This window comes from Meleagris gallopavo, chromosome 16 (assembly GCF_905368555.1).
Source record: "Meleagris gallopavo chromosome 16, MGAL_WU_HG_1.1, whole genome shotgun sequence".
NCBI lineage: Eukaryota > Metazoa > Chordata > Aves > Galliformes > Phasianidae > Meleagris > Meleagris gallopavo.
Window position 1 is genome coordinate 12,584,519 of NC_139419.1, and position 24,370 is coordinate 12,608,888.

Here is a 24,370-nt window from a genome sequence, read left to right on the forward strand (position 1 = left end):
CCCCCCCGGCGCTCTCCATTTCTTGCAGAGATGTGGCAAAGCTCCCTTCATGCTTGGAAAAGGAAATGGCGTTTCAGTGCTAGAAATTGTCGGGTTTTCATAGAGCAGACTTCACATTTCTAAAGAACAAACTCAATCTCTCACGCCCACACGCTCGCCCTGCAACTGTTGCATGAGCTGAAGCATAATTGGAAGCCAGATCCCTTATTAAAGGCCAGACCGGTAAATACTGTGCTGTGCCAGGCTGGTCTGCACCAAAAGCCTCCTGAAAAAACAAGGATTCGAGTCTTGTTCGGAATATTCCTTATTTTCTTTTCCTTGTCCAGGCACAAAAACTAGGGGGCTGGTATTCACGTCTCCTCCTGCACTGAAATGGGTCGGTTCTGTTGCCATCATATGGGAAATCTCCCACCCAGCACGGACGGGCACTGCCATGCTCTGGAGATGTGGAAGGCACCAGCTCAGACTGAGCAGTGCCCCGGGTTGGGGTACAGGCTGACGTACGGCCCTGCCCCTGCGTTGGGCTCCCACACCATCCCAAAGCTGAACGCTCACTGCCCATCACTGGAAGGCCCACTGACACCACGGTTGCTGGCTCTGCATTGGGCTCAGCAAATCATCCCCACCTGCTGCCTATTATGGGATGTCAGCCCCCGCTCCCATTCACACACAGGCTCTCCCGACGACTAATCACGTTCTGCTGCCTCCTTCCACAGGATGAAACCTGGAAGCAAACACAGCGAGCTCCAGCCTTGGAAGGCAGCAGCTTTCTGTTCCAATAGCAGCTGATGTTACGATAAAGGTCATTCTCTTAAAACTTTCTTTAGAGAGATTCTATAAACATCTTTTCACCCGTGACACGTAACAAAGACACTACTTTGTCTGTAAGCTTTCCAATAAAAATAAGTCAGACATGCTGATAACAGTTTTTCAGCTCCTCTGTGCAATTCCCAGCACCTCCAGCCCAGTCCATGCAAGAACTGACACCCACGTGGCCACGTGCATCCCTATAGGGCTATGGGGTCCCAGGGGCAGCTGTCCCTATGCTGGCTGCCCCAAGCCTCACACACACCCTTGGGGTGCAAGATAGAGCAATAAGCTTCCTACTTCTATTTATAAAAGCTACCTCAAAGCAAGCTATTATTCCTGTTTTTTTGTGTTGCTTTTTCTTTTTTCTTCTAAGCAGGTGTATTTTCTTTGTTCTTTTTTCATGTTTTTCTTCTGTCTTAATGCACTGTGCAGAATTATTTTGTCAATGCATGGCATAAAGGTAAGATTACCTCCTGTTCGAGCTCTGTGCTGAGGAAAAAGCAAAACTGTCCTTGTGCTGCTGTAACCAACCTCATTTGGAAGAGCAGCCTCACGCTTCATGGAAGCTTACTACTGCTGCCTACCTAATACTTGGTTATTGAATCCTTCTTATGATAGGAATGCTGTACGTGCTTTAGTGCTGCTTGCAATTTGGTGACTCTTCACAAAGGAGCTCCTGTTCAGTCTGAAGTGTCGTGGAATATAACAAAAAATTATTAATTCAGCTGAACTGTACTGATGTAAGCAATGTGTATTATATGCACAGAGAACTAATGCAGCCACAGAGCCATCCCTGTGCAAACAGTGTGCTGCACAACATCTCAAGACACTACGATATGTTGGTTCTGCACCTTAGTAAAGTAAAACTCACGCTGCCTTGCCCTCCTGCCAGTCTCCATTTGATAACGATCCCCTTCTCCTAGATTTACACCAAGTAAGCGAAGAAAAGAGCCCAAACCGAGCTGCCTGGTGGCCAATCTGTGCAGGCTGCACACTGAGATGGCTCCTCAAAGTGGGGCTGGCTCGCTCCTGTGGGGAAAGTCCTACAGCTGGCTGGGGGCACAGCGACCACCTCAACACACACCTGATTTGGGGTATTTTCTACCCAGGACAAAGTGAGCACTACTGCTCATATTGGAATGGCATGAGTTGCCTCCTTCACCTGTCTTCTGAAGACACAAACTCGTCCCAATACTAAAAATCCATGCCACATATCAACAACTGACATCACATGCACGCAGCCCTCCAAGCACATGATTTTCTGCATGCACAGAAATCAACAAAATTATAAATAAGGCTGTGCATAAACATCCCCATGGGTGAGCCAGTTCTGGCAGTGTGAGAACAGCTCCTTTGGGGGAGCATTGCTTAATACCAGGAAGGAAAATGACTTTCTCTGGCAAACCATGTCCTCCCCCTCCTCTCTCTACCCTACTGAACTTCAAATGCTTCCGAAACCCCTCCTGTGCAGAACAGCCCAGCAGAGCTCTGTTCTATAAGAATGGGACATCCCCTCCAGCACTGCAATGCATCACACCAGCCATGCCCCCTTTTGCTTTATATTAACTCTTCTCTTTCATTATCCATCTTCCCATTAGTTTCCCTTAAGAATCTATGCACTTTCATCATTTAGTAATTATTTGCAAAGAAACATGACTAAGTAAGCATATGTTCATAAAATAGTTAATTGAGCTCTGTTTCCACAGCCCCCTGCTTTTGCATTATCCACAGATGGAATCTGCAGAGCTGCCCCAGCCTGCAGCGACCACAGGCCCACTACTCAGTCATTTAACAGCCATTTGGTACAACTCTGATACAAGCATCTAGCAGTGTATGGGCAGCTCATACAGAAAGGTGACCATTCAGGGGTCAGCTTTTGCTCCTTTCTTCCCACACTGGTTGGTGCTCACTCATTTTTGGGATACGCTTCTTCATCGTTTCTTGCTCTCACTTTTTGATAAAATGCAGTGCAAAGTTTTCCCTTCAAAGGCATGATCTCTTCACTTGGCCCCAAATATGGCAGCAAAAGAGCTACCATAAAGCACCTGCTAATGCAGAGAAAGGGAGCCATGACCTATACTGGGGTTTCCTTGTATCATAAAATATGCTGCCATACAGTTTAATGCTCCGTAAGATCAAATATTGACTGCAATTATTACCGCTGGCATCCACAGGCACCCAGAGGAGCTGCTGATCAGATCCTACCCAGCATGAGGAACCAACGGACAAAACTTGCCCCTCCTGGAGAGCACTCCAGCTCTTTCACAGCAAGCCAGACGGGCATCTTCAGAGCAGGACCCAGTGCAGCACCAAGGAATGCACAACTCCAACTGAAAATCTGGGGTGCTACTGCTGCAGAACAATTGCTTTTTTCCCTATTTTGCAATCTTCATTTGCCAACAGATTGTTACGCTGAAGAATGAACTACTGAGAGTTTTCCATTTTCCTGAAGATTCCAGTGATTTCTTAACTGAAAGATTCGTGTGCGCTGAAGCGAAGCAAGCAGCAAAAGCTCCGATGGCCATCCTTAGTTTGTATTTGCCAGATGATGCTGCCCAGCTGTGTGATCACAGGACTTGGGATATCCCTGCAGAACATCTTCCAGCCAGCTGAATTTTCCAAGGTGTGAGAGCAGAAGCACCGTGTGCCCATGGTATCTCTGCAGCTCAACCTGCTGGAGCTGCTTAGGATTTGGGGTTTTAGGAATCCAGGATGCACAGACTTATAGGTACAGCCCGAATTCAGGGAAGCTGTAAGGCTGCAGCAGGTCCCCCAATGAACCTATGGGACACATCTCCTGCTGCAACGCACGCAGCCCTGATGCTTGCACTCTAACAAACCAGCCTACCTGGAACAGCACACGTTGAATGTATGGAGTAACATTTCCTGTGGCTAAAGTTAGAATGGAATTTATGAGCCAACTTGTTATCTTAGGCCTCTGGAAAGTAGAAACAATGATAATAAGAAACAGAACTTTTCAGGCTAGAAATACAAAAGAAACTCCCCAAAAAGAAAACACCAAGTCTCTCCTCATAATCCCAGGGGAATTTCAAAGAGACAGAGAAATCAGAGGCATCTTCTATGCTGTGGAAAACCACTGTTTTCCTTATACCCTTGTTTAGCAGAACACTTACTTCTGATCAGCTAACAGACAGCAACAGGCTTGGAAAATGGTGATCAACAACACATGTGCATTCTTGGTACTTGACATCTGCAAGCTGTAAGTGGGACCCCATACCTGAACACAGAGCACACATTTGGAGCTGTGCTGCAGGCAGGAGGCTGCTGCCCACCAACCAACTCACTAATGTATTTAGAAGTGCTTTTATAAACCGGACTGCAAAAATAGGAGATGGGATGACGAGCAGGACTGATCAGCACTGAGGGCTGTAGGGCTGCCCTTGCTTGCTTGCTGCTCCACTGGTGTGCTGACAGTGTGCCAGCAACCACGGGTGGGCAGTGAGAGCTCATCCACCTCACTTCCAGCTGGTTTACCCACCCAGCACACTGCCTGCCACACTTAGGGGAAGGAAGTATAGGTTCCCTTCAAGAGGTAAGATGGGGATTTGGTGCTCCTGCCTGGGAAACAGGTGCTCTGCACAAGAATCCAGGCTGCTTATGAATGCGTTGCAGGTAATGCATCATCTCTGTCCTAAGGATTCCTCACAAACCTTCAGAGATGCGTGGCATTCCTACATGTCATGTATTGGGGATGAGCTGCTCCATATGCTCTCTGCCTTGTGCCCACACCACTCGGTTCTCCTGTAAACCCTGCTGCAGCCTTGGACTCTGGGGTGGTTTTAGAAAGACAAATTCCATGATTTGATTACACCTGTTAATAAGCATCTCCTATTATCTTATTGGTCTTACTTTTCACACTTACTAACCACTCCACCCTGTGGGAAGGAATGAGCACGGTGAGCAACGATGCCATTTTAGAACCCAACAGGTGCCAAAGCAAGAGCTGACCATGCACACAGGAGCCCTTTTGGAGGGACTGGGGGGGGGAAAGAAATGCCCTCAGAAATTACAATATTCCTAACAAAGAACATGTTTTCTGAAAATGTACCCAAAGAATTCTGGGGACAGCCTGGTGCTCAATGGGGCTGCTCCATGGGAAGGGGATGGGAATAGGATGCAGAGGCACAACACGCCTCTTCTGCACACTGCAACTCCTTCTTTAGGAGCAGTGAGGAGGTCACATTAACAAAAAGATATTTTCTTCCAGTTCTAAACTTACTGTGTAAATGTGTTTTTTCTACGAGAGTACCCCCAAGGTTTAATAACACGTGGCTAAGGCAGCAGAGAACCTGAACCCCTGGCTGATGCTCAAGGTACCAAAGGTAGGAGCACGCTCCGAGTCCCAGCAGTTCCTACATAACACCCCAGTGTTATGAGCATCCCTGTATTACATACAATCGCTGCCAGCAGCCATGCCATGGGAATGGCACAGCAGCCAGCAGGACGGCCTGGAGGTGGGCTCCCTGCATCCCTTCCATCCAAGCGCATTCTGGACTCCAGCAAAAGTTCCTGCAGCTCCAGGGAGCTCAGGGATGGGAATTGATTTCTTTTCAACCAAAACAGCATGACCCAACAGAAAGCAATTAGGAGCTCATCAGCAATTTCACACTGGAAAATTTCACCTATCCTTGCGATGGGTATTTTAGAAAGGAAACAAAGCAAGTGTTACAATGCACGGAAGGACTCCAGTACGAAACAATAGTGTGATGCAACCGAGCCTGTCCAGGCACTTGGTAACGGAGCGAGCTGTTGTGGCTCCTGGTCCTAACAGAGTTTTAATAGAATCCAGACAAGAGCATGCAGCAAACAAGATTTGAGAAGCCTCAGTTGTCACATGGCTGCAGCCTGTGTGTTGACAGGGCCACAGGCAGGCAGTCGCTTCCCAATGCAGCACAGCACGAGGGCAGGCTGGCTGCCACGCACCCACCAAAACCAAATGAGAAGGGCAGGCAAACCTGCCAGGGCCTGATGGGCTCTGCTCATGCCACTTCTTTTTGGTTGGAAATTGGTAATGAATGGCAGCCTGATGTTTAGAAGGTAAAGGAAAAATAAAACAACAACAAACAGATGCAATATTCCCATCAGCTGTTTTCTAATCATTGTTTTTTCCAAGCAACGGATCGAATGGTATTGAAAGCACACAGCATGCTCCAATGTTTCTGCTTAGGTCATGAATATAGATCATCCCAGGGATCTTGTGACCACAAACAGGAGAGCTCTAACTTGACAGTTCCCAAGCATCCATCACTTAGGGGTAAGAATGAGCCCCTTCATATCAGTACTGGATACCCACAGGTATGCTGTGCCACATCTTCCCTCTGCAGAAAGCAGCAATAACTGCAGCAGGGAAGGCACTGCAGAGCTCTAAGCACTGCCTCCCTCCCACCTGCTCCTGCTTGGTGTCTTGGGGAAGATCTCCTCAAGCATCTACCTAAAGAACAAGACAGAAACATCCTTTGGACAACGAGAACATAGCGTGAACTTTGACCAAAGTGCATTCACCCAAGTGACACTGAGAAAAGGTTTGTTAACTTGATTATCCAAAGTCAGCCTCAGGAAGATAGAAAAAGCACCCTTAGGGGATTAAATCTAAAGAAATAAGTTTGCAGATCACAGATAAGTCCATCTTTTTCCCCTGCAGGGCTGCCTGCTGCAGGAACCCTGCTGCCCTCAGGGCCCCCCATGCAGATGGGCTGCAACAGACATGGAAGCCATGGAAGTGATGGTGCACTGCTGGGTGCAGGCATGGCACAGTGCCACCCCTGCACCGTGCCTTGTGCAATACAGGCAGGCTTTTGTGATTCAAGGTGAGCTGTTATGAATAGCTCGCGCACTGCTTGTTTACACATGGTCCAGGGTTTTAAACGGTTACTAATTCAGTACTGAAAAATAAAATGCAAATAACAGGGCTGCAGGAGGTACTTTGTGCAGCTCCTATACATTGTTATGGCAAACAGGTAAGGTGGGGAAGAAAGGAGCACTGCCACCATGTAAGCACACATCACCACACAGCTCTGTTTTCAGTTTGATTGCACGTTCCAAGCATGAAGCATTCACAGCCTTCCCAGCACAAAGGACAGAATCGTTGGAGAGCCACTGCTGAGGAGCTACTGCTGTCAGATAGTGCGTGTTGAGTCTCCCAGGCACAGGGCATCAGCCTTCCCAGCAGCTCATCACTCCTCCTTAACCAACAGATCCAAACATCCTCCGCAGAATAAAGCTCCAGTCTCCAGCTCTGATCAAGAGGCACCTCAGATCTGCAGAAACACTGCACAAATAACTGCGTGCTAGGAACTGACCTGAGCAGTCTGATACAAACCAGTGTACAAGACAAGTTTTGGGACGTGCTGAGTGCTTCATGTTTTGCAAAGACAGAAACACATATTTAGGGATTCGTTACAGTAAAAGCAAGTGTAACCAGACTTCTGCTCTACAGTGAAATTCAGGAATCATTTATGGACAAAGCAGAGCCCTTTCAATAGGCAATACATACAACTCCTGAGCAGGTACTTCGATGCTAATCTCGCCCTCCCAACACTCAAGCATGTTCCTATCCTTATTTTACAAGGCCAGCTTGTTCCAAGATTCAAATGACTGCATTTACTATGTTCAGATATTTTGATGCAATTTTGTTAAAAGCTGGGAATGAGTGCATCAGCCCCTGTGCGTGGTTTTGGCAGCTGAGGCCGATGCTGTGCTGTACCTGCAGCTGAAATCCCTCCTTGCTGAATGGGGTTTTTAAAGAAGCTTCAGCATCACCTCGATATAAAGTGCAGAGGACACAGGGAAAAGATCTCATTTTGGGTCTCCAGAGCAAGCTTCCTATGAAACTTCATATTTAATTGTCCGTACCTGTGACAGAAGCTAAAAACCACCCAAACTAAAAACTCAGGTGAAAGCACAGGAAGAAACACAACATCCCCTCCCCAGCAATGCCTACATGAGAAAGTAATGCTGACAGAAGCCGAAGGAAGGCTGAGCATCCCCCCAGTGCTGCTGCAACCCAGGCGTTCAAAAACAAAATTCCTCAATGGAGACCAAGGCATTCTGTGGGATTGCTCCGTCCCTGAGGGTAGGGATCAGGGTTTCAGAGAAACATGATGAATCACAGTGGTTTTTAGCTTATTCATCACAAAGAGCTTTTTTTTTTTTTTTGTTAAACTGATAACTTTGGAGAGAAAACAAAAGAATTACCTGTTATCTAATCTAAGAAACACTATCAGCTTGCTTGAATGAGGAGAATGCTTTTTCTTGCCTTCACATCTACATACACTATTTGATGCTGAGGGAGCACTGCAGAACAGAGCGCTGGCGCTTTTCAGCATCTCCCCAAGCTAAGCAGCCCCATCTCTTGTTTTAGAAGCAGCTGCGTATCTGGAATATCACAAGGCAGCTGCAAAACTCACAGAGATGCATGGGAAGTTTCAAAACAGGAAAACCAATGGCATTAAAATCTCCTTTCAGTTTGCACGCCTTCCTTCCAGGAATCTGGAATTAAAGAACCGACAGAGTGACAATAAAGGCACCGACCTCATAAAATGATTTTAAAGAGAGCACACGGCCTCCAGCTTAGTGTGCAGGTTATCCAGGACATATATCCCACCACCAAATCCTCAACTATACAAGTTTGTGTCTCAGCTTTCTCCTCATTTCTGCCTGCAGGGCTATTTCCACACTGACTGGCATTTCCCCTCCTCCTGGGGAGGCTGCACTTCTTCCATCTACTGCACTCACACATCCTTCATTCTTAGCCAGAAACATGAAGAACCAGCAACATGGAAGAACTTTATGTCATAATGAAGAGTCTCTTTGTAGATGACTGAATCTAACAAGCTTTGTTATACTTGTTTAGTCATTAGAAAGCTAAAATTAGACAAATACCTCGAGAAAAGAGATTTTTAATACGTGTCATTGCCATGGGCAGCATGTAGGGGAGAGAGAATTTTCTCAACACAGGATACCTTAGAAACACCAGGAAAATAAATCAGAGCATACAGACATGCACTGCTAACACAGCAGTCTTCCACTGGAGCTTATATTGACCACCTTCTTGGCAGCAGAATCCAAAGTCATGGCAAACTGGGCAAGGAAAGCCCACCCACACCAGTAATTTCAGATGCTGGTTTGCTGAGCTCCCACCACCACGCTGTGGATCCCATTGGGCAGGCAGAGCCCTGCAGGCTGGTGTGTGGTCAGTGGGTTTGCCTCCATGCAGACACCTCCGGGACTTCCACTCACATCTCTCAGAACATGAGACTTCAGAAGGAGGGGCTTTATCCTCCTGCAAAGCACATAACCCAACCTAAAGCAAACTTCTTGCACTGGCCCATAATTCAATGTCTTCTTTCCAATTAGCTGCTGGATCCAAAAAAGGACATTTTAATTTCTCATTGATCTAGGCCACTGGGATTTCATACCAGAGTTCTCTTGGGAAACTGGAACAAGAGTACATAAGCTTATAGCTGAGAAAGGAAATACTTTCCTAATAGTTACTGGAGGGATCCACTGAGTCACAGCCATCTACTGAAGGCATTACACAACTGGATGTCCTGTTCGGAGAATCCAAAGGATATACACAATATGGAAATCACACAGTGCTAAAGAATTTCTCATATGAAGCTTATGCAATCTTTTTTTAAATCTATGAAGCTGTCAGAATCTTAAGGAACAAGCTCTGGTTGTTGAAAAGGTGTGCTTTTCATCTTCTATGTCAAAAGCATAAGAAGTGGTTTGCTTTAGAGGGAAACGGATTACTTCAAACCTGCTCTCCCATCAGCAGCCCAGCACAGGCACAGCATTTGTCTTTCAGCTGGGGCTGCACAATGCACATCCCCAAAGGAGCTCTGCTTTCCCCAGGAGGACAAAAACCAGCAAGCACAGAAGCCTGGAAAGAAAAACGTAGCAGAAAACCAAAGAATCTTTCGACGGGAAGGCTGTGTTGCTTTCAAACTGCCACTTTATCTCCTGGAGGGTACAGCAAGTTCAGGCAAATGTGTGCCAACTCAAACAGGGGAGGGTGCAAGCAGCAGCATGACAGCCGGGCTGGGCTGCAGATAGTGGGTGCTCTGGGGGCTCAGAGGGGCAGAGCAGCACCAGGAACCAAATACAATCCGATGGAAAAAAGCCCGGTCTCAGACAACACAGAATAGCTGCTGCCCTCAAAGCAAATAAATAAAGACACTGGGTTCTACTCAATTACATCTAGGTCTATTTTTGCCCGATGCACTAAAAAAAGGGGGCACAAGGGAGGCTGTGGGATCTCCATCCTCAGAAATATTCCCAAGGCAGCCTGGCAGGGCAGCAGCAGCTCCAAGCAGCTCTCTGGGAGCAGGGCTTGGGGCCAGGAGCTCCAGAGGCTGCTGTAGCCTGCACCATTCTGTGAAGCCAACCAGCTGCCACACGGGGAACTATCGGAGAAGTTCTCTTAGTCTCAGAGATGTGCTGTGTGCTGGCTTGGGTTAGATTTCATGGATCCTGCAGAAGAAGCTGTAGAGAGAAGGGAATTTTCCTAGCTTTCATCATATACTATTTAAAAAGCCCTCTTCGTGCCCTGATCATACAAAGACAGGTCACAGCAGGTCAGCTCAACAGAGGAACTTCTTCAGTTTGGGTAAATCTCAAACTGACCAAAACCACAGCCTAGCCCCACTCTGCAACCACTGCTGCCATTCAGCACGGCGGCCTTACAGACATCCCATCTTCCATGGGACTGAGTGCTGCAACATGCACTGCATGCCATAAAACATCTTCAGTTCCAGTTTCCACCTGTTTCCTTCGAGGAGTTACTGCTGGCTACGCAAACAACGCTGCTCATTGTCACCACACTCTGCTTTCTGGCTCATACTTCTATGCAAAATGCAGACCATCTACATCGAGATTATAAGTATGTACAGAAGGATTCATGAAACACCCTCAGCAAGTGGCCTACATGGAGCAAGTCCTTCCAACCACTCCCAGTAAGCAGTGGGATTTCAACTCCTGCTGCTGAAATAACACAGATTTGAGATGACTTGGTTCATCTGGTACATAGCACAAAGGTTACACCTGAAGAGCTGCAATTTTACACACTGAAGTAGTGATTTTCATTGCTCCCTCCACGGTAATTTAAAGCAGGGAGTACACCTAACATTGCTCCACGCTGGTGCTGCTACAATGCAACACAAAGCAGCGGTTTTTTGGGAGCAGAGCACATGGGCAGCCAGTGAGCAGCTGAACCCTGGCCGCCTCTGTGCAAAGCAGCTTCAGCCACACGTTGGCTGCACAAACCCCAAGTTATCCCCAGCACCTTCCTTCTGCCAAACGCACGCCTTTTTCTCTCGCTCTCAGAAGTCCCCAGCTCTCATGTTCTCAGCCATTCCAACACCAGTTAACACGATGAATTAAAACTTAAAAACCTGGGAACAGCTCTCACAGCTCCGAAGCTGCCATGCAGATTTTACTGCTCTTTTTTTGCAGACAGGCAGGATGTACTTGAAGCAGCTGCCTGCTTTCCAGTTCAAAAGAGCAAAGCTCTTATCTCCACACCATGCACATCTCCAGGTTGAAGGAGCATCCAGTCCTCAACTGAACGAGACAGCATTTGGATTGCCACTCACCATGCATATCTCCAGAAGATTCCCTCTAAGGGTGTGTATCACAGATATACTGTTTGGTAGAATGGTTAATCCCTGTATTTCACAGGCTTTCCTTCAGAAATTTGTAACACATGGATTTTCGCAAACAATGGTTGAAAACCATCAGGGATTGAGGAAACTGCAAACAGTGAAATCATATAAAGACTTCATGGTGAAGTCTTTCTGAATTCGGGTTTAATTGGAATATAGCAGCCTAGGAAATTATGGTTCTAACCCACAAACAAGCAAGGGAATGTTCAGTAACCCCAGGCAAAAATCCCCTGGCCTCCCAGCAGCACAGTTCAGGCCGAAGCTTTACATCTATTTATAGACCTCGGGCACATATCACTACAATAGCTGATTGTGCTTTGCAGCTGTTTTGTATATCTAGAAGGGCAGGAAAGAACAGACTGCACTTTGATCATTCCCTTTTTTGGAGTATTAAAACAACAACAAAAAATGCCATTGGAAAGGACTCGGTATTTTTGAATCACAAGGGTACCTGTTCCAAGAGCCACAGCTCACGCTCAGCAGGGAGCGCTGGGCCACACGGCCCATTGTTTATCGCTGTAAATATGGGCTGCAGAAAATATTTGTTCTGGGAGCATGCAAACTATTTCACCTATCATGAGAGCATATGCCACAGGGATCTACTCCACAAAGCATCTGCTGTTAAGTGACACACGCACATAATTAAGATTCAAACTGAAGCACATAGCATTGCTGGGGAATGCAAGGATGAAGCTTTTGCTCAAGATATTGTTGCAGGATAAGAATTAACTACATGCAACCTGTAAAACCTGTTGGTATGAAAGCTTTCAAAACACACATACTGAGCTAACGCTGCTGCACACAGAGGTACAAATTACTCACAAAGATGAAGCTGTGCCTCCTGTGCTGGGGACTCTGTGCTCAGGGCAGCATCCATCAGCTGCTCGTGCCAGAACAGCAGCACACACTGCTTTGTTATTCATCATCCAGCCTCCTTAGCTCTTGCTCTAACAACATACTAGCCTGGTATGTTAAAAAGAAAATACAATCGTGATAAACTCACCCTGACACAAGATGCTAAGCCATACTCAGAGGAAGCAGAGTCACAGTCATGGAGCAATCCACACGAGCAAGTCACATCTGTGCTACGTGCAGCACTCCCCAGTCACACATCTGGAGGATGCTCATTGCTATGGTCAAACAAAGCTCATTCACTGGGCAAAAGAAGAATGGAAATGAGCACCAAGCAAGTGCCTGCAAAGACCTCACAGTACCATAACCATTCTGCCAGAAAACCATCTCTAACCGATTTCTGATTGTTGCAAAAAGATGTAAAATGGGATATCCCATGCACTGCAGCTATCTACATGAGTTTGAAAGTTCATTTCCGTGCAGCCACATGCACTTAGGTACACAAGTAGTTCAAAACACTGCAAACAGACAGCCTGTAAAAGTGATTAAATTAGGAGAAAGAGTACCGTAACCGAAGCAGCTGATATGTACCTCTGCTGCATCTGCCTTGTTTATTTAAAGCACAGTTCACAGGGATAGAGGGCTTTTTTTTTTTTTTTTTTTTTTTTTTTTAATGTTTGAAGAAAATGTTCTTGATTTTCATTAAGGCTTTCAGGCATTAGCATTACTATATAATTATAATTGTAGCAGATAATAAACTTTACATATATCATATATTGTATTAAATGAATTAATGTATACAATGCAATTCTATATATTAATGTTAACTACTTAGACATCAACATACATATATACATGAGCTGGAAACTAACATATAGAAGAAGAATCTGCTAAATACATTATTTATATCAGGATAATACACAAAAAAAAAAACACCACAGCACCACCAAGACTGCAGTGGCACTGGCAGAGCAAGCCCTTGTTGCTGAATGTACAGCAGGGTTTCCCTGAATGCCTATGAGCAATGATGAAGACAACCCTGGAGCACTTTACCCTCAGGTTCTGCTGCAGACACTCAACTCAGCAGGGCACAGAGAGGCTCCCATGGCTTTGGTGGTTTCCTTTTCTGCACTGCAATTCAGGACTGAACTCCTGCATTTCAAGAATTGATCTTTTACGAGCTGGAAAAGCTGAAATTTAGCAGGAAGGTCTCTCACACTGTTCCCTTCCACAAAACTTCCAGCCAACCATTTTTTTACCTATAAAATGAACTTTGCAGAGCAAACTTAGCCACAGCCATCACTGGACTCAGATGAGCATTACCTGTGACCAAGATAACTGTTCAACAGAAGGATACCTCTCCATAACATCACTTTTAAAGCAGAGCACGCTGAGCATGAAGTTCAAATGTCAGGTTGGCTCTATCTGGGCCAGACTCCAGCTACAAGCAGCGCAGCTGCTGCACGGCCTCAGCAGCACCGGGGGCCCACGTGGAGGCACAGCCCACGTCCACCCCCAGCTCGTGGCCCCCTGCACCCCATGTCCCTCTCACAGCCCCGTGTCCCCTCCTGCTGGCACGCTGGCCATCACACCATGACCACCATTGGCCCACAAAATGGCGGAGCAAAGCAAGTTCCACGCTAGGCCCACAGTAGGTGGAAAACTGCTCCAGGTGCAAAATTCTAACCCTGCAGAGCACAAGCACCAAAGGTCAGCCTCCAAAGAGCCAGCAGAGCCAAGCCCCAGCCCAGTGGGATGCCCATGACCACCAATACCAGCTCCCAGCACAGGGCAGACAGCCCAGCACCCAGAGGACAACAGACCCTGCAGTCCCACTCAGGCCCTCCACTGACTCAACACTGAGGAATGATTTTCCTCCACGGGATCAGCCAGCCAGCCCCAAGCCCAATGCAGGGCAGTGACACACTCCTAGGGCTGATCAGCTCCTTGCCCACTCCCTGGGCCTTGGGGCTGTGTGCCCAGCGCTGGCACAGCAGATGGCAGCCATCCCAGCTTCCCAAAATATCAGTGCAGCTGCTCATAGTGCTGCTCTCGGACAGGCCACGGTGCCTACCAGCAGGGCTCGAGAAATATTTTTACAATTAAGACATTACACACAGTGACCACTATTTATACTTCGATATGTCAGCCTTAAATATTTACTTTTCCACTCACTCAGTTTGCATTATATGCCAACAGATCGCTTTCTTGCATCATTTAAAGAGCTTATATGTACTTAAAATTCTCTCAGCAATAAGGCAACAGCATTACTGTAAAACAACTCCCAAGTAAACTATGAGGAAAAAAAAATCTTTGCTACTTTTTATCTAAAATAGATTTCTACTGCAAAGACGAACCATTTTTTTAAATAATAGATTTGTTTACCTTCTTCCGCGTGATAAAGTAAGAGATTATTTAAAGAAACCAGAACTATTTTGAACTTTCAACCTCTGCCTGGGCCTTACAGCACTGCACGGTGCCCACCCTGCTGCCCTACGGCCCTGGAAAGGATAACCCTGGTTAGGGCAAGGAAATGTTTGCACTTTTAACCATACCACATCCCAGGGCTGTACTGGCAGTTACTGGACATTCTTCCCAGAAAGCAGCCTGCTTGGCAGCCGTATTTCAACATGAAATTGTTTCCTTTTGCAGTCCCAGAGCCGAGCGCTGCTGTGGGTGCAGGCACAGCCTCGAGGCTCTGGCAGATGATGGAGATGCCCATTGCCATTCCTCTTGTTCCTTTCCCATTCCTCACTTGCTGCAAAGTGCAGAAGAGATGCTCCAGGCTGGATATCACACTACTTCTTTTTCGTTTTGCTCACTGCAGATCCCCTAAGTCTAGAGGTAAAACAAATCTGCTAGGCTAGAAAAGGCCTACAGGTGCCTCTGTGCAAAACAGAGCCAGCTCCTTCCCAAAAAGGAACAGTTATCCTCATCCTTCTTTTGCCATTGATAATCACATCTTTAAATTTTCCTGCTATTAAAACCAGCTGAAGTACGTTTTAGAGAATGAAGAGCCCTGAGATTCACTGCCAATCCATCAAAACACAGATTGTGTTACACTCTAGAGCATCTCCCGTATAAAATCAAAAGGATGACTGTGACCCTTTCCGATCAAACTTCCAGCTCTTTCCTCGGGTCTCCCATCCTGAAGCATAGAGTGGCTGCAGCACTGCAAGGAGGGAATGGCCACCTGCAGGCTCTGCTGCATGGCTTCCATTCCCCTTCCAGTTTTCTGCTCCCATTACCTCACTCGCTCCTCCAGCCATCCCAGGCACTGCACCGGCCCTTTTTGTGCCTCCATCTCCAGCCTCAGAGCGGAAACCTGGAAGGAAGGGCTGGAAGGAAGGGAAGAAGCATGGGGAAAGTGAAGATGCTGGAGGCGTGCAAGGAAATAGTTTCTAAGACTTTATTAAAGCTAAAACACTTTTTCCAACTGGCAATTGGAAAGCAGAAGTAATCCCACAATCCTAATCCACGTGAAGAAAAGAGGCCAAAATCCGAGCACCACCTGCATCGCATCACCAGCACAGAGCTACACCTCCTTGCTCACAATGCCCACCATCCCTGCAACAAACAGCACAAGTTGAAGTTTTGCAAGAAGGCAAACTCCAAGCAGAACCTCTGCTCACGCAGCGTTTGTTAAAAGAACCAGCCTCTTGCATGCATGCATTTTCCCTTTTGTTTGCTTAATTTAATATGAGTAGAAGCTATATTAATGAGAGGAGAGAGGGCAAAGGAGAAAACAACACAACCAATGAGTGCAAGCAAACAGGAGAGCAGCAGAAACTGCAAGAGAGTGCCCAAGAAGTCAGGGCCACAACACACTCAGCACAGCTTGATTTCTAGCAAAACAGCACCAATGAGGTGAGTAAAATGTAATTAGAGTTTACTTTTTCCTCCCAAGTGAGTTAGAAACTTGGGTGTTCACAACCTGCAGGTTGATCCAAGTGTGGTAGGGCAGAGCTTTCATGGGCTCCCAACTGAAACGCCAAGGGCAGCCTACATAAGTTCAGGACTTGCGAGAGTTCAGTGCAACACAAAACGTTTAAAGTGCAACAAGGTTTGCAATAGAAATTTAAATAATTAGATGTGGCACTGCTACATTAGAGGTGGAACAAAACCAAAGAAAAGACCCAAGTTCCAAACTCAAAAATAAATACACTGAGGAAACTGGATGCAAACACACACTGCAGCCTCTAAGTCTGAAACGTGCCCTTGTGTAGCTTAATGAGAAAACTGAAGAGAACCAAAAATTAATCAACTGTTTTTTTAAGGTATTTTTTTTTTCCATTTCCCTGCAATGAAAGAATGGCCGACACAAGGTAACTCAGGTAGCTGATGTTCATCCCCACAGCTCAGAGGCATTGCATCTAACCTATTGCCAGCAAAATCCTTAGGCTCATCAACCCTGGAGAACACTCTCCTGTACACACACACACACACACACACAGTTTCCACCACTTGCCAACTTTGTCTCAATCACGTTTATTCTCTTAATCTTTGCTGTGAGCACTTAATATACTTATCTGCTTATCAATGAGCAAGCCTATACAATCACACCAACAGATAAGGATAAAATAAAAATGAGAAGAGAAAATATTTGAGAATGTTTCGCGACACCAACATTGGCATAAGGTCAGAGAGATCAGCCTTCCCTGCTCTTGGGTTTTGGGGCTTTGCACCCAAAGCACCTCCAAAAATGACACTGAGGACTACACAAGAGCCCCCCGAAGCAGTCCTGGTTGGCTGACTGCAGATCTCAGCATCCCTCCCACTCACCTTTTTCCACCTCCCCCCATCACCTATGGCAGCACAGGGCTCCTCGCTGCATCCCCGAAGATAAAATCTAATGGGTAATTACAGATACAAAAGAAAACTTAGGATAACTATTTCCCCTTCACAGCTTCCGTCCCGTTAGCATATTTTGCTGCTATAATGCCTACGGGGCTTATCTTTGGTTGCAGGAGAACAAAGAAAACAAACAGTGAGCATTTATCTAAACAAGCCGCAATATTTTCAGAGGAGCTGCCACGGTGCTATGGGGCCTTGGGAAGTATGTGAGAAATGGGTTGAAAGTAATATTGCTCTTATTTCTATAGCAAAAAGCCATTATAATGGTTTCTATTATAATATCCAAAAATCCTACCTTCTCCATGTCACAACATATCTCCCATCAGCAAATGGCACTGAGATGCTGTTAGGGCTCACACTGAGCCCCTTCCCCCCAACCCCAGCAATTTACCCTTATGAATTAGTAGCAAACAAATAGTAAAGAACACGAAAGTACATTAAAAGGAGGAAATAAACTGCAGCACTCCCATCAGATCGGCTGCAATAAGATGTAAATAGAAGTACGCAGTCATTTGCAGTAGGGGGGAACTGCTGGGCTTGTTTACAAAGGAGCCTGGTGCTCCTCCAAGGTCCATGTTCCAGCCTGAAAATAACTCCTTCCAACAGCTGACAGGTGGGGGGAGGCGACGGATAGGAGCAGGGTCCTTCCCCAGAGCACACAGTGAGCAGCAGCTGCCTGGGAAAGGCAGGGAGTGACCAGGCACCCAGGAGGGGAACGCTCCCAGGAGGACCCCCAGCACCTCGATATGGACTGCAGGAGCAGCACCACCCCTCGCTAAGCAGAACCTGCATCCAAAACAGCTCAATACAAGCAGGGTAAATGGACTGACCCAATCTGTCAGTCCATGCATGGGTCAAGCGGAGGCTCTGTTGAGTTTTAAAGGTCTCGGAATGTACCTTCGGGGAGAGGATGCTGAAAGAGCAGCAGAAAGCATCTCAGCTGCACTGCTGCAGTTTGCTCTTTCTGTCCCCAGCATCCAAAACGTTCAGTTCTGTTCCAGGAAATGTCGTGAATCGCCCCAAACGCAGCAGAAAATGTTAGGCCATTAAAGAATCACTTCCTTCCTCCCAGATAAATGTCACTTAAAAGTCCTCTCCTTTCCAGAACTGCTGTAAAGCTGCAGTAGGAGGGATAAATCATTATCTGTTTGGTATTAAAGGAAAAAAAAAAAAAAAACCACAACACTGGAAAACAGCGCTGACAGCAACTTCTCCCTTCCAGAGGTGGAACACTGGGTTCCCACCACGAGCACAGAGCTGAGTGCCAAGCAGAGTGCTGCAGAAAGAGTCAGACATCACTGCTACCATAGCAAGGGGCAGGCAGAACGGGGCACAGCGTGCAGCTCACTGCCTGCACAGCTCCCAGCCGGCCCTGAGCTCCTGCCTGGCACATGGTCTCCTCCACCCCAAACGCATTTGGGATGTGGGCACCTGTAGGACCAATGGGATTTGAACCTGCCGTGAGAGCTGCAGTGCAGACTGTAAGGCAGGAATTGCAGGTTAGGCACGTGGCATTTTGCTGTGACATTTTTGGGCTGCATCCCACCAACAAGTGACATAGCAGTGCACCAGAGGCACTGAAACAAAGTGCTGCAGCAGCTTTGTTGGAACAGGAAGGAGCTGCACAGAGCACAACCAACCCAAGCCCTGGCTGCAGCTGTAGCTGGGGTTCGATGACAGCTGGCATTCTTCCACAGGCAAATTATTCAGCAGGCACATCAGAAACTAACTCACTGCAATGAAGGGCTGGCAGCTGTTTTCCAGGGCTGGGCTGCACAGCTGCAGATGGGGAAGGAAGTATGCAAAGCCTCCAGACAGCTCCCAAAGCAAGCCCATGTCCCAGTCTCACCAGGGCATCCCCTCCCAGCCCCAGCAGCAACACAGTGCACAGCAGCATTCCCAGGTCATGCACTCTGCTTCTGCAGCTGATTTGTATCCCCTGACAAGAGAAAGGGGAAATACTAGAGTAACATTTCATCCTCTGTTTGTTATGGTTCAGCTATAAAAGTATCCACATTGTATATACATGGAGTCATTTTCTTTCAAGAAAGCCTGAAATATGGGGTCTGGAAGGGGTTTTTCTTCAACATACACAACATAGTAAAAATCACTGCCTCCTCTACCAGTCAGGGCAGCAGTGCAGAGAGAGAATTACCAGATCCCTTACTGCAAAGGGGTCAGAAACAACGTGCCATCAGCACAGCCCAGCACTGCACGGCCTCTGCTGCAGCCCTAGCTCACTCAAACTCACAGCTGTATGTTCTCATAGCCGTGTATAGCTGACATTCATAGAACTGTCACAGGATGGTTTGAGTCGGAACAGCCATCTTGTCCCACCCCCTGCATGAACAGGGACCCCCACAGCTCCATCAGTGCTCAGAGTCCACCCAGCCTCAACATGGGGGTCTGCAGGGATTTGGCATCGCTGCCTCTCTGGGCAGCCTCTGCAGTGCTTCACTGCCTGTATTGTAGTAAAATTCTTTATATTCAATCCAATACTAGGTTCATACAAGTCAAATCACAGTCCCCAAGTTCTGTCTCCAAATACACAAGCAACACAGTTTACTAAAATGCTTATAAATGCAGCACTGTGCACAAGGACATGAAGTGCAGAAGCCTAACAAGCGAATATATCCAAACCTGAGATACCTTACTTCTCAATTTCCAACTCTGTCACCTCTTGATACCTCGGATATGGAAACATCTCCCATGACACCCCGAGCACAGGAGATCTCTACAAGGTCCCAGCCAGGTCAGAAGCTTCAAGGCATCATCTCTATGGACCTACACTGCCAGCCAAACTTGGAGCTCAGTGGGGAAGGTCCAGCCACGAAGTTCAAAGGCCATTTACTTAATCCAGGCTTTTCCTAAAGGAAATCTCAACAACAAAAAGCTTCTCTTCCAAAAAATACCCATCTACCACAAAAGGATGATGTTTGTACCGAGCTTCCTATGCCTCCATCAAAAACCAAAGAAAACCAACCTTACTACCATACAAAACAGAGAATATAATCAAAGACCCCAAACAAGACGCTGCTGTATTTTTAATTCAGCAGACAGAAAGATCTCCAGGCAGCACGTTGAAAATCTGACTATTGAGGTGGACAGCAGGGACAATGCTTACACCCACAATGACATTCAGCAGCGTAAAGCCTTAAGGTGGGAGAGGAGAAGTGATGGGGTGCCAAGTTATCACAGAAACTGAAACCAAAACTCAGATTCCTGGCAAACCAGCATAAACACATGGATGTGTTAGTGTATGTATGTGAAGACCGAAACTGAATGTTGTCTTTTGGTTGTTTTTGCTCTTTCACGAAAAACAATAAAAAAGGCAGACATGTTTTGCAGCATCATTTCAACAGGCAGGATTTCTAGATGACATATTCCTGTTTGCTTTGGTTTGGAGGTCACACGCAGCCTGTGGAACGAGACTTCAAGGTTTTCAGACAGTAAGCAGCAGAAGGGAAGCCTCCTCTGTGTAACAAAACAGCTCTCCAGACAAGGATCCCCACCATGACTTCTGGAAAGCACCGTGGCCATGGGCACCCAAACCTCCTTACTGCCTTTGGAAGGATCCGGGTGTGAGGTTCAGCTCACAGAGCATTTTCAGAAATACCGGGCTGAAACACCCTAAGGATGCACATACTGAAACACCATCCATATACATGCCAGCCATAACTCACAGCCGTTTCACACAATCAAGACTTTTTAACTCCTTTGGGAAAAGCTACCACGAAATACCAAATCGTGAGCAAAGCTTCCCGCAGAGGTGGGTGCGTGTGACTTCAGCAGCGACTCCAGGCCTTCTGTTTACAAGCTCTGTGCCCACGGCAAATTCCAGCACTGTGATGTTTCATAACCAAAGACGTACACGTTCGCTTCACATCCTCAGCAGAAAAATTCAATTAGCCATCGCTACGGATTCCAGAAACCGGGGTGAGGCGTGGCGTACGCTCCTCTTAAATGCTTTATTGGGATTATGAAACAACTATTAATACATTTTCTCATCCTCATGTGGTATTTTTAAGAAAGCTTTCTGCTTCCAGTTGGTGCCAAGCAGCAAGTCAAACATCAAATATTATTCGTATTGTCTCATTAGTATCTTACATGTACATACGTGATAAAATCTGTTTCATAATGTATCATAGGAGTGATGTTAGCCCCAAGACGACGACAGTCAGACTGAAAGCAAAACAAGTAAAAGCCTTTTACATAACGTTATTAAGTAAGAACCAAGTTTTAAAACTTAGCGATAGATGAGAAAAGCCACCCAAGTCCCAGGCCAAGGCCTGAGAGCTGTTAGCAGAAGGTCTCTTAGCAAGGTTTCCCCTCCTGGAAGCTATGCCCACTCTTTCTGCTGCAGCCCAAGCACTGACTTCCTAGAAGCACTCCCCTCCTGCCCAGCTCCCGTTGTCCAAACAGCGGATATTCAGAGCTAACAGCACACTTGGTCTCCCTGCAGTCATGCCCTTGCAGCAGCATTTCCTCATGACATCCTGTCCATAATACTGGCTGTGGCACAGCACTTCCAGATCTATCTGTTTCAGTCCCGTCCAAGTCGGTCAGAGGATAAAGATGCCTCGTATCTCGTGGGACAGACCTCACGTGGCCATTAAACAGGAGTTCAAATAAATAACTGCAACAATTGGACTCAGGAACAGCTACGTAAAAGTTATAAGGGAGCTGATATACCTAATATAACATACAGAGAACAGCTAATTCTATTTCATGAATTAGGCATAAGCGTTATGCAGAGGAGTAGCAAAGTCCCAGACTACAGCAAGCGAGGATAAGCCCAAGCGCAGCAGCTGCAGGCACAGACACAAAGGAAAAAGTCTGCTTACCCTCAGAAAGCCTCAGGTAGGCAAGGATCTCCAGCAAAATACCCTCGCTTCCACTACCAACCCTTAAATGAGGGCTGGAAAGGGGTGGATCCTGGCCCCAGCCCTTCCAGTCACTGAGTGCACTGCATGCACCTGAGCTCCCCTGGGTTGGCCCTGCCTTCCCACCAGGTGCTCAATCGCTGCTTCAGGCCACAACTTAGCATTTCCACTACAGATGCTATTGATTATTAGCTGGTTTTCCTTTCCTTCTCTCCTCCTATTTTTTGTCCTGCAAGCATAAGGTCCCGTTACCCCTTTAGCAGACTTGACATCCCTGCCAGTTCTTCTTCCCTGCTCCAATTTGGAGGATTTTTCTCATCAGCATTGCTATTTCATGTCCATAACGTGATCTCCAAATGTATCGAGCAAGCTGAAGACAACAGCTTCAGCAGTGGTTGAAGACAACAGCTTGAGCAGTGCAACACAAGGAACGGGAAGCGCTGTCAGAATTGTAGCGCATATTTATGGGTATTTAAATGGTTTGCAAAGAATTCCCACCAAAGTTACTGGAGCAAATACAAACCTAGAAGTTTGTAAGGGGCACTTTGAACCTGAGGGATGCTTTCCTAAGGAAAACAGCCGGAACATATTGGAACCAAGAAACCTGTCTATCCCTACAGCTGGGATAGACTGAGCACTGTAAGGCTAAAACATTTTTGGAAAGAAGGAAAGAGAAAATGCGTTCAGCGCTGCCAGCCTGGGTTGAAGGCAGCACAGAGGCTCTTGGCTCAGCAGTCCTACAGCAAGCAGCTGCACTTGCACACCCTGCACAGCCTTAAGGTAAGTTCCAACCGACTCCTGCAGGGCTGCCCCACGGCAGTAACACACGGGTAGGTCAGAGTCCACTACAAGGCGTTAATGCAGCGGTGATGAGCCGGCCCCACAGCAGCAGCTCCCGCTGGACATTAAACATTTAAAGGCTGGGATTATTGTTATTTTCCTTCTTTTTAAAGGACAGAAGTGAGATCAAAAATGGTCTAAAAATAGCGGGGAATTTTCAAGTGTCAGCTGCAACGGAAGCAGGAGTCGCTGTCTCTCCTTGCAGAGCCAGCAGGGATGGAGGCACAGACAGCCACACACTGCAGAGCGGGCAGAACGGTTCTCATTCACCAAACTGACACTCTACAGCAACCTACAGTGCCATGAAATCCCAATGAAAGTGGTGCTTTGAAGCGGTGGAAGGAAGTTCTTACATCCTCCTCCTGCCAGAGGGAAAAGCGAAGCTCATATTGTGAAATAAGTGGGGAGGGAAAAAAAAAAAAGAGTTTAAAACAATCTATTCAAATCACGCATCCGTCATGACAGGAGATGAACATAAATTATGTGTCTTTTGCTGTGTTTTGTCTTTTCCGTCAATCTTTCCCCCTGATAACCCTCAATATGAAGGGTTTCACTTAAAGAATAGAAAGCTCTCTTCCATTTGAACAGTCCCTCACACACCTCTGATGACTGAATGGAGTACATGGAGAGAAGGGAGTTCAGACTTGTGAGCTGCAGCGCTCCAGTTTGCATTTCAACAATGACATTTCAGGCAGCCCAAGAAACAGAGAAGAAAGCCTCTGCAGACACGATCACAGAGCCAGGCTGTGCCCGTGCAAGGACAGGACTTACACATGGCTTTTCACTGCCTGCAGCTGGAAAGCAGCGATCAGAACTCAGAGCCCCAACAGCCAACAGATGAGTTTCCCCTAAATAACAAACCAGCTTAGGGGTGAGTCCTCTCAGACAGAGATATTTTTCCACTTGGTCTTGGTTGAAGAGCCACCCAGCAGACCTCCCTCAGCATTTGGAGGAGTTCGTCTTTCCACATCTCTCTGCCTGGCATTAAAGCCGATGAGCACTAATGCACAAACAAAACCAACCATGTTTACTTTCAGAAAAAGCTCCTTCCTTCCATCAGGCAACATTCTGGGGAAATTCAACCACCTCGATCCCTACAGCAGGGGGCTTGGAGCTACATGATCCTAAAGGTCCCTTTCAACCCAAACCGTTCCGTGATTCTACGATGATTCCATGAACTCCTGGCTCAGTTACAGCAGCGAATAGCTCAGATGGTGTAAAAATGACAAGCTGGCTGCTCAGCTTGAGACAGCCTGGGCAAGGAGCTGCCTAGCGGCCAACAGCCACAAGTGTGGGGGGGGAACTTCGACAACAGTGACTTGCACCAGGCTAACAGCACACACACACACCTCCCAAATGGAACCACGGCTCTGTCACACGATGCTCCATGAACAGAGCCAGCATTCTTCCCCAAGATGCTCATGCATTTTGAGTGCTCAAAACCAG

At 46.8% G+C, this 24,370-nt stretch overlaps 1 protein-coding gene across 2 annotated transcripts in view; it reads right to left on the reverse strand.

Moving 5' to 3' along the window:
• Window positions 1-24,370, reverse strand: part of ADCY9 (adenylate cyclase 9) — a 60,188-nt gene that overhangs the window by 30,457 nt on the left and 5,361 nt on the right. The window lies entirely within an intron of this gene.